Below are 9,236 nucleotides of genomic sequence, written 5' to 3'. Positions count from 1 at the left end.
TACCACCAAGATACTTTGAGTATACTCGAGACCTTATTAAAGACAATCAGGTTGAAATGAGATATGTCCAGTCCAGCAACAACTCAGCTGATCTTTTCACAAAAGCACTTCCCACAGCAACATTCAGGAAACATGTTCATGATATTGGCATGCGCTATGTACGAACAATGTAACGACCTGCAATTTGAGGGGGAGCTATATACTGCACTCTTTTTCCCTTAGCTAAAGTTTTTTCCCATTGGGTTTTCCTTTAGCAAGGTTTTTAATGAGGCAGTACTTCAAGAGCCCGACGTTTTGAAATGGTGTCATCCAAGGGGGAGTGTTATGAATTATTGATGAATGATGGATGACACAATTGTCAAACACCTTTATTCACACGAACACTCCAAGTGAAATACAATAGTTTAGATTGTCGGTAGTTTACTTTTTGCACAATAGTTTTTGCCTTATAAATAGAATGTATTTGTACGAAGGTTGATATCCAGAAGTAACAAAAATATCATATTGTTTACTCAGCATATTTCTTAGTTCAATTATTACTTCGAAAATATTGTTATAATTAGGGCTAATATCATAACAAATATATTACTTAAATATGTTGAAATTTGGATTGTTTTCACTCTTGATTTTTTTTATATGATTTGGAGAAGCATCACTAGAAGTCAAACCAACAACAAATCCTTCACAGTTTCTTTACATATACAAGGTTGTCACTAAATGAGGTCTGCTCCTTCACGTACATATTTATGGCTAGACTTATGGAGTAAATTAGAGTCAGCAAAAGTGATCTCTAATGGATATAGTGTTGAATTTGCCTTAAATGCTTGAGTTTGTATTGATTAGGTGTGTATAGGGTGCCTCTCATTTGATCAATTTATATATTTTTAATGTTTACTTTGTATATGTTGGTATTTTGTACGCCTCATCTAACACACGTCATCTATACCACACAAGCTTAGTTACTCTTAATCGTAATCTAAACCCCGCCGCATCACGGCGGGTCAAACTACTAGTTAACACTAATTTGAGAATTCTGTATTTATTTATCATACTATAATATTAACGGTAAATTTTATATCGAAAACAATTACATTAACGTATAATAAAGTTAATATGATATTTAATAATAGAATATTAATCGAGTTTTTTTACGAAACTTGACGGATACAAAAGTTGGGTTTTAGGTCAAAAATAATTTAAAACAAACTTATTTAATTTAAAATAATATTATTAATTTTATAATGATTTTAATATATTTATTTGATGTATATAAATATATAAAAGAATAAAGGTTTAGAAAAACAAAATGTTAAAACTGGTCTAACCCAGGTTCGAACCGGGGTCCTCTCGTCCACACCCATGTGAACTACCCACTGAACCAGCTTGTGAGTTGTTTTTATAACAGAAACAGAAATATAAATTCATATACATGTTAATCTTCTTCTTAATAAACCTTAGGTTTCCAATTCATTTAATCTGGTCCATGTTTGTTCAAAAAAGTCTAGGGGTTTTGTTTTGTGGCTTAACACGATTCAAATTCATATAAATATTACCTAAAATGGTTACGGAGTGATGGTGAACAGAGTTTGGCCAAAAAACAAATTTTGATAAAGAAGACGAAATTACATAGAACATTTTATGATTGTAGCAGTTTTATTTAAGGTCTAGTGTCATATTTATAATACCTTGGAGCGTATGGTGTTAAATGAGTGTTAATGTAATTTGACTAAGAATCTGGTGGTTACCCGACTAATTCGCACCATTAAAGGTTGTTATAACGCATTTGTTTTGATTTGAGTTAAAGTGTGTTTATGATCGGCTTTTAGGGCTTGTCGGAGCCGGATTCCGATCGCCGGAAAAAAGGTAGGGAAAGGGGATGACGGGCTGGTTTTGTTTTAATTTTCAAAATTGAAATATAGTTACAATAAACCTTGAACTTTAAAATGTTTTATAAAGGTAATAAAGTTAATGTACATGGATAATTTTTAAATTATACCCGCATAGTTTGAAACTCGTTTAAATAAAGACTTTAAATAATCATAAATCATCGAGAATAATATATTATTGATAAACGATAGATAAGAATACATTGAAATGACTAAACGAGTCGGTTTAAGAAATACAAATACGAATAAAAATAGACAATTGTCACATAGGCTAATCGATTGCCTAACATGAATTGAATAACGCGTCTAGTTATAAACATATCTCACATATCTCCTAACAAAATAATAATATTACCAAAAAATGGCTCATCAAAGTTCAGATGCAATAAAACGACTCTGTAGAAGTTTTCTACAATGTATATTTAACAAAATAATAATACTACAACGACTTTGTTTATAGTTCAAGATTATTAAAATCTGAAATGTTAAATGTTTAGTATATTTAACCACTTTGTTTATAATTCAAGATTTAAAACGACTCTGTAGAAGTTTGCTACAATGTATGAATATTTGTAACGCTTTATTTGGAAATAAGATTGTTTTATTATTCTAAAATTGTTATCTGCTTTAATATACTCGTTGAAAACCGATGTATAAACTGTTTGTTCATTAAAAACGCTTATTCCTTTATAATTTTAACGATTTTGAAAAATTCTTCATTTTAAAACGGTTCTTCACATCTATTCAACGGTTGAACTTCTCACCGTTTTAAAATACTCACAAAAAAGAGGTGTATAAACTTCGGTTTATTAAACAACGATTGTTTCCTTCTAATGTATGACTGGTTTGAAAAATTCTTCATTTTATAACAATGTTTTACATTTTATTCAATGGTTGATCTTTACACCACTGTAAGTTTTTTTAACAATGTTTGTAGAAATTTCGGTAGTAACGTATGCCCATTACCCATTTCATGCACATTTAACTCTGACACCATCGGTTACATATAGTAGCAATATATATAGGTTTAAGTTCAAGAAAGAAATCAAATTATTGCAAGAAATGAGAGAAATGAATATAAGCCACTAGTTTTATTTTAGGTTTTAAATATTTAAAAATAATGTAAATGCAACAATAAATGCACTCTCTCTCTCTCCAATTAATATAACTATAATAATCTCTAATTAATATGTCTAACTAATTTAACTATAATAATTAAAAAGATAAAAACACTACTTTAGTTTTATTTTTTATTTACACATTCTTTATTTTATTCAACATATATACAATTTATTCATATAATACTATTTTTTTATATTAAAAAATTAATTTTCACTCAATATATTAGCATATATCAACGTATTTAAGTTCAATAAATATACAACCTACACAAAGTTATATAACCTACACTTGTTTTGAGCAATAAAAACGTACAACATACAAAAAGCATATAACTCACATATATAATTCGACATCAACAATTATATAAACTACACAAAGATACACATACCCTACACATGCGTAGGTCATATGTTTTTCGTATGTAAGCTATATGTTTTCTTATTCTTAGAACAAGTGTAGGTTATATGTTTTTGTGTAGGTTCTATATTTTTTATTGGCATTTAATGCTACCATGTGTAAGATAGTTTTTTGTATTCTTCATCACAATGTAACTACGTGTTGATGGATATTGATATGTTGAGTTTGAAGAAATTGGTTTTGAAAAGAAATTAATGTATGAGTAAATTGTATTTGTGTAAGATAAAATTTTCGTGTGTATGTTATATGAATTTTGTGTGTATGTTATATGTTTTCGTGTGCGTGTGTATTTTATTGATGATGAATTTTGTGTGTAGGTTAAATGTTTTTCGTGTGTAGGTTATATGCTGTCTTATTCTTAGAACAAGTGTAGATTATACGTTTTTGTGTAGGTTGTATTTTTTTGTTGATATCTAATGCAAACACATGTAAAATTGTTTTTTGGTATTATTCATCATAATGTAAGTATGTGTTGATGGATATTAATATATTGAGTTGGAAGAAATTAGTTTTGGATATAAAGAAATTTTAATGAATGAATAAATTATACTTGTGTAGGATAAAAATTCAAGAAATAAAAAGTAAGTTATAAAAATAAATAAGTTCTTAATATTTTCTAATTATAATAATTTAATTAGTTATATTAATTAAATAAATAAGTATTATGGTTTATTAGTTATATTAATTGAAGAAAGAGAATAATTAATAGTTTCTTTATTTAGCTTTAAGCATTTAAAACTTAAAACAAAACTATTGGTTCATATTCATTTCTTACATTTCTTGCAATAATATCATTTCTCTTTTGAACCATCCCCTATATATATATATATATATATTACTATTTGTAGCTCCTAAACCATTACACCCCAAAAACAAAAACCTACAATTTGCTTACTGGACGCCACATGACGCAAAACGCCTCATTTTGTAGCCCCTCACTACACATAGCCTAAGTTGGCAACTGATCATTAATCTACTTCAAACCTAAAACTGGTATAAAGAACTGGCCAATATATTGGTCAATCTTTCACTGCATTTCTGAGTTTTATTTAAAGGAGAAAAGGAAAGGAAACAAAAATGAGGGATGGAAAAAAATTGTTGTATTTTCTAGTTTTATTTAGGGAAGAAAAACAAAGGAAAAAAATAAAAGTAGTGTTTCCGAGTTTTATTAAAGGAAAGAATATTAGAGGAGGAAAAGAAAATGAAGAGTAAAATAAAAGAATTTGTATAAATTTAAAGTGGAAAGATTTTAAAGAAAAGAAAATTGGATAGAAAAAGGAGATGCCAAAAAGAAAAAAGAAATAAAACTTTCTTTTTCTTCCCTTTCTTTCCATAAATAAACTCGGTATAATATTTTTCACAACAATTCGCTGGACAAGAATATGTCACCCCCACATTTCGTTTAGGGGGCGGTGTTCGCGCCCCAAATCTCCTATTTGTCACCCGTTTCCTCGCCCACTACATATAGATAGTCTTACCATATATTGTAAGTCTTTTTTCTATTATATAAGAGTTGGAATTTCGATATTTTCGGCGCCGAATTCTGAAACATATAAACAAAACTTGTGGTATGCAACACGTTTTTATGTGCTATGGATATTATGTCGGCCTTGTCATTATTAACCTTAAAATTACCAGAAAGACCTTCTATCATTTCACAACCACAAAAAAACAAATACACACATGGATTTTAATATTTAAATAACATACCACAATCTCATGCCATGCCCGCTTTCATCATCTATTTAAACCAATATTCTTCAATTCTCCAACCACACGACAACCAAATTCAACATGGGAAGCATCGAAGATTGGCCTGAACCAGTGGTTTGTGTTAAATCTTTATCGGAAAGTGCGAATCTTGTGATCCCCGACCAATACATCAAGCCACCGCAAGAGAGGCCGTCTTTATGCCTAACCGATACCAACATACCGGTTATTGATTTGACCGGTTTGATCAGTTCACGTGAAGAAACCATGGCACAAATGTTAGAGGCGTGTCGTGAATGGGGTTTTCTGCACCTGGTTAATCACGGTGTGAAGACCAAGTTGGTTGATCAGGCTATAGAAATTTGGCGGGAGTTTTTTCATCAACCGATGGAGGTGAAAAACAAGTATGCAAACTCACCAAAGACATATGAAGGGTTTGGGAGTAGATTAGGAGTTGAGAAAGATGCAATTCTGGATTGGAATGATTATTACTATCTTAACTATTTTCCTTTTCGTCAAACAAAATGGCCTGATCATCCACCTTCTCTGAGGTAATGTTGTTTACTTATTTCAGAAGATTATAATGATTTTGTTTGTTTTTCTATATCGAAAATGTTGGTAGAAGCCAACGCGTTTTGGGTGTAATAACTGTTGAATAGACAGATTAGGTAACTGAAAGTTATTTTTTATAAAATATATTAGGACAGTTTTTTTTTTTATAAAATATTTTATGAGATGAGAAGTTATATTCATTTGTTATTCCATTTATTACTATTAATAACTACTTCATGGGTGGCGGAAATATTTTTCAAAATTTAACATCTCAAGCATTATTGTTTTATTTCTTTTAATTTCATTATTCTTTAATTTTACACAATATAAATAGACAGTTGTGTGATCTTTTTTTATGTCATTAGAGAGAACTATTTGTTAGAAAAAGAGTTTTATTTAAAATAAAGTATACGTTGGTCCTGTAAATTATACGAATATAATATTGTTCGTATGCCGAGTAACCGTACTGTAACAAACTGAACCATATCGTTAATGATATCGATAATTATTTTTATGGTTTTTATCAAGTTATAACGATATTCTTTCGGCGTACCATATCTCTACGTTTTGTTTGTTGCATGAGACAATATTTGGTAATTAAATAATTGTAAGTAGACTTAATTTTGTCATACATGTTTACGCCGATGAATTTGCACTAATAGTCTACTTATAATTGTGATCTATTAACAAGAAAATAAATAATTATAACTTCATTTGAATATAGTGTTTTTTGATTGTGTGAGAAACAAATTATTAAAAAGTCGATATGTATTAACAATCGTAAAGTTGTTGCGCCCAAGGCCGGGTAAAATGTTCGGAGGTCTAAAATTAACTAAAATGCCGAGGGTTTCTTTTTTCTTTTTTTCGTTTTTGTTGTACATATAGCTATAGAGAGTATCCATTAATTAAGAAATATAGATGGCCTTATTTGACTTACCCACAAGGAGATGGAATAGTCAATACCATATATTCACTAACGGTACCTACTTTTAATGTAGAGATGTTATGGAAGAATATACTAAAGAAATACTAAGGTTAGGTAAGATTTTATTAACGGTGTTAACAATAAACCTGGAATTAAAATAAGATTGTCTTCAGAATGCATTTGGTGGGGAGGACGTTGGAGTTTGCTTGAGAGCAAACTTTTATCCCAGGTGCCCGCAACCTGAGTTGACCCTCGGGCTATCGTCTCACTCGGACCCTGGCGGTATGGCCTTTCTGCTTCCCGATAAGCAAGTCTCTGGACTTCAAATCCGAAAGGACAATTACAGGATTACTGTTAAACCAGAACCTAATGCCATAATCGTGAATATCGGAGATCAACTTCAGGTATTTCTCCTTATACGCTAAACTATTGAATTTAACACGGTTGTAAAAGCATGCATGGTGTTTATGTTTATTTCATTTAGACACAAAAAAGAAATATCTATTCACATATCACATCTTTCTTATAGTCGTGAAGCTTTTACTCTTATCACATGCCTAAACCAGTCTTTTTTTTAATAGAGTACGCATCGCATGTTATAATAATATTGATAAAAGCATGTTTAAGTTACCGCCCATGTGTTAACTTTATCATCAGATCGAAGCCAATTGAGATGGCATGAATTTATAATCAATTTGTGTTGGAGATTGTAGATATTAAGCAACGCAATATATAAAAGTGTAGAACATAGGGTGGTAGTGAACCCGGAAATAGAGAGTCTCTCTGGCCTACTTCTATAATCCTAGGAATGATATGACTATTCAACCTTTATCAAAGCTCGTCACATGCAAAAGACCCTTTATCCACCGATTACATTTGAAGAATACAGACGTTTCATTCGGACAAAGGGTCCACAAGGTAAACTTCAGGTGGACTCTTTAAAATCTCCAAGATAACAACATCATCGTTTAAGAGGTACATTGGAGATGCACGAACTAGTAATCAACTCAGATGTCTCAGTACATTGGACTATTGGAGGTGCCCGACTAGCAACAGAGCTTGGATACAATCAATCATCATTTTTCTAACAATTCAGGCTTTCTAATAGCCAAGTTATGTATTCAATGGTTATATAAATATGGATGATAAATAAGTTACCAACTATGTAAATAAAAATATTTGATTTACAATTGTAAAAATATATTATGTGTGCCTACGACGTTTTATAGATTCTCAGAGCATTCACGTCCCTGTCTCTATATTCAAATCCAATATCATAATAAAGATCATTTTTTTTTATTTTTTTATTCAATTAAATAATATTTTTCTAGATCTACCTTTAACATTATATTTTCTCGTTTCTCTATTCACAACCACTTTTAAAAAATATTAAAATTTATAGGTGCTACAGAAATTTTTAAATATAAAAAAAAGTCATTATATTTTTTTCTCTTTTCTACTTTGTACCCTAAACCATTTACTAAATTACAAAAAGTCACTTATAATGTGATAAAATTATAATTTGATGGATAGGATCTAGGATGTGAATGCTCTAATTCTTAGTTTAATTATTTATATTTTGTTCCAATACGTGGAGATTAATGGACATCAGTCACTATCTTGTCGCCATGATCACACTTGCCATCGTTGTCATTTTTTTTTATCTAGTTTTGTACGTTTGCATTAATTTTAATATTTTTTATTTTATTATAATTATTTTTTCGTTTTAACTATGAATTCTTTCATCGGTAGTTCTAAACCATTCATTTTTAGTTAGTTTTGTGATAAGAAGTTTTACGAATTTATTTTTTGAGTTTAGTGTCGGTATCGTAAATGTCAAACACTAATTAACGTTGGATTATACATTGTGGCCGAGCGGCTGTTCATAACACATGGCACTTGTAGCAATCTCGATTTTAGGGTCTGGCTAAACACACACACATCAACTTGTACGGGCTTTCGAGGTGATCAAAGTTCTCTAGTAGAAAATAATAACAACAATTATTTTAATAAGTCAAAACAATTATAATAATTACTTACTAAACTATATACGAACTTAACGTCGATATAACTTGTTTAGTTTAATACGCAGAATAAAAATTCAATACCTTAAGCTGAGTAATATTGAGCAAAATATAATATTGAATAATATCAATAAATAAGATTAAGTATATCTGGAGGTCACCTGCATACAAAATTAAAGATTAACGTGTCAGTAAATACACATGACCCACGCATGTATCGATATTAGTGTTGACCACTTATGTGGACTTGCATGTACTAAGTGGTATTATTATTTGTTACATATAAGTATTACTTGATAGTTAAAATAATAATAACTTATGGTGATAGGTGAAATTAGACATGCGGTATAAGCCGCACCGGCTCTTAGAGCGGAATAAGTGAACATATACTATGAATGTAATATATGTGTTAATAATTGTATGAAGTAAATTGATTGTAGTTACGTGCATATGGTCTTAAAATCCACTAGTTAGTGAGCATCTAAACTGAGTAAATAAATAAATATATAAATATTTATTTACTTAGAGGTTGTTATATTTACTTAGAGGTTGTTTGCCAAGTGTTAAGCCATTAAATGAGTAGACCATTAAGAAGTTTGA

At 30.1% G+C, this 9,236-nt stretch overlaps 1 pseudogene across 1 annotated transcript; it reads left to right on the top strand.

The window, feature by feature from the left end:
* The first annotated feature begins 5,006 nt into the window (after window positions 1–5,006).
* Window positions 5,007–7,868, top strand: LOC143603205 (jasmonate-induced oxygenase 2-like; annotated as a pseudogene). The gene is made up of 3 exons (XR_013148004.1): window positions 5,007–5,686; window positions 6,686–7,016; window positions 7,326–7,868. The product of XR_013148004.1 is annotated as a jasmonate-induced oxygenase 2-like (transcript).
* The last annotated feature ends 1,368 nt before the right edge of the window (window positions 7,869–9,236 follow it).

The sequence above is a fragment of the Bidens hawaiensis genome, unplaced genomic scaffold (assembly GCF_021521415.1).
Source record: "Bidens hawaiensis isolate Kalapana, Puna unplaced genomic scaffold, B.hawaiensis_p1.1 tig00061015_1, whole genome shotgun sequence".
Taxonomy (NCBI): domain Eukaryota; kingdom Viridiplantae; phylum Streptophyta; class Magnoliopsida; order Asterales; family Asteraceae; genus Bidens; species Bidens hawaiensis.
This window is presented reverse-complemented; position numbering and strand designations above follow the sequence as displayed.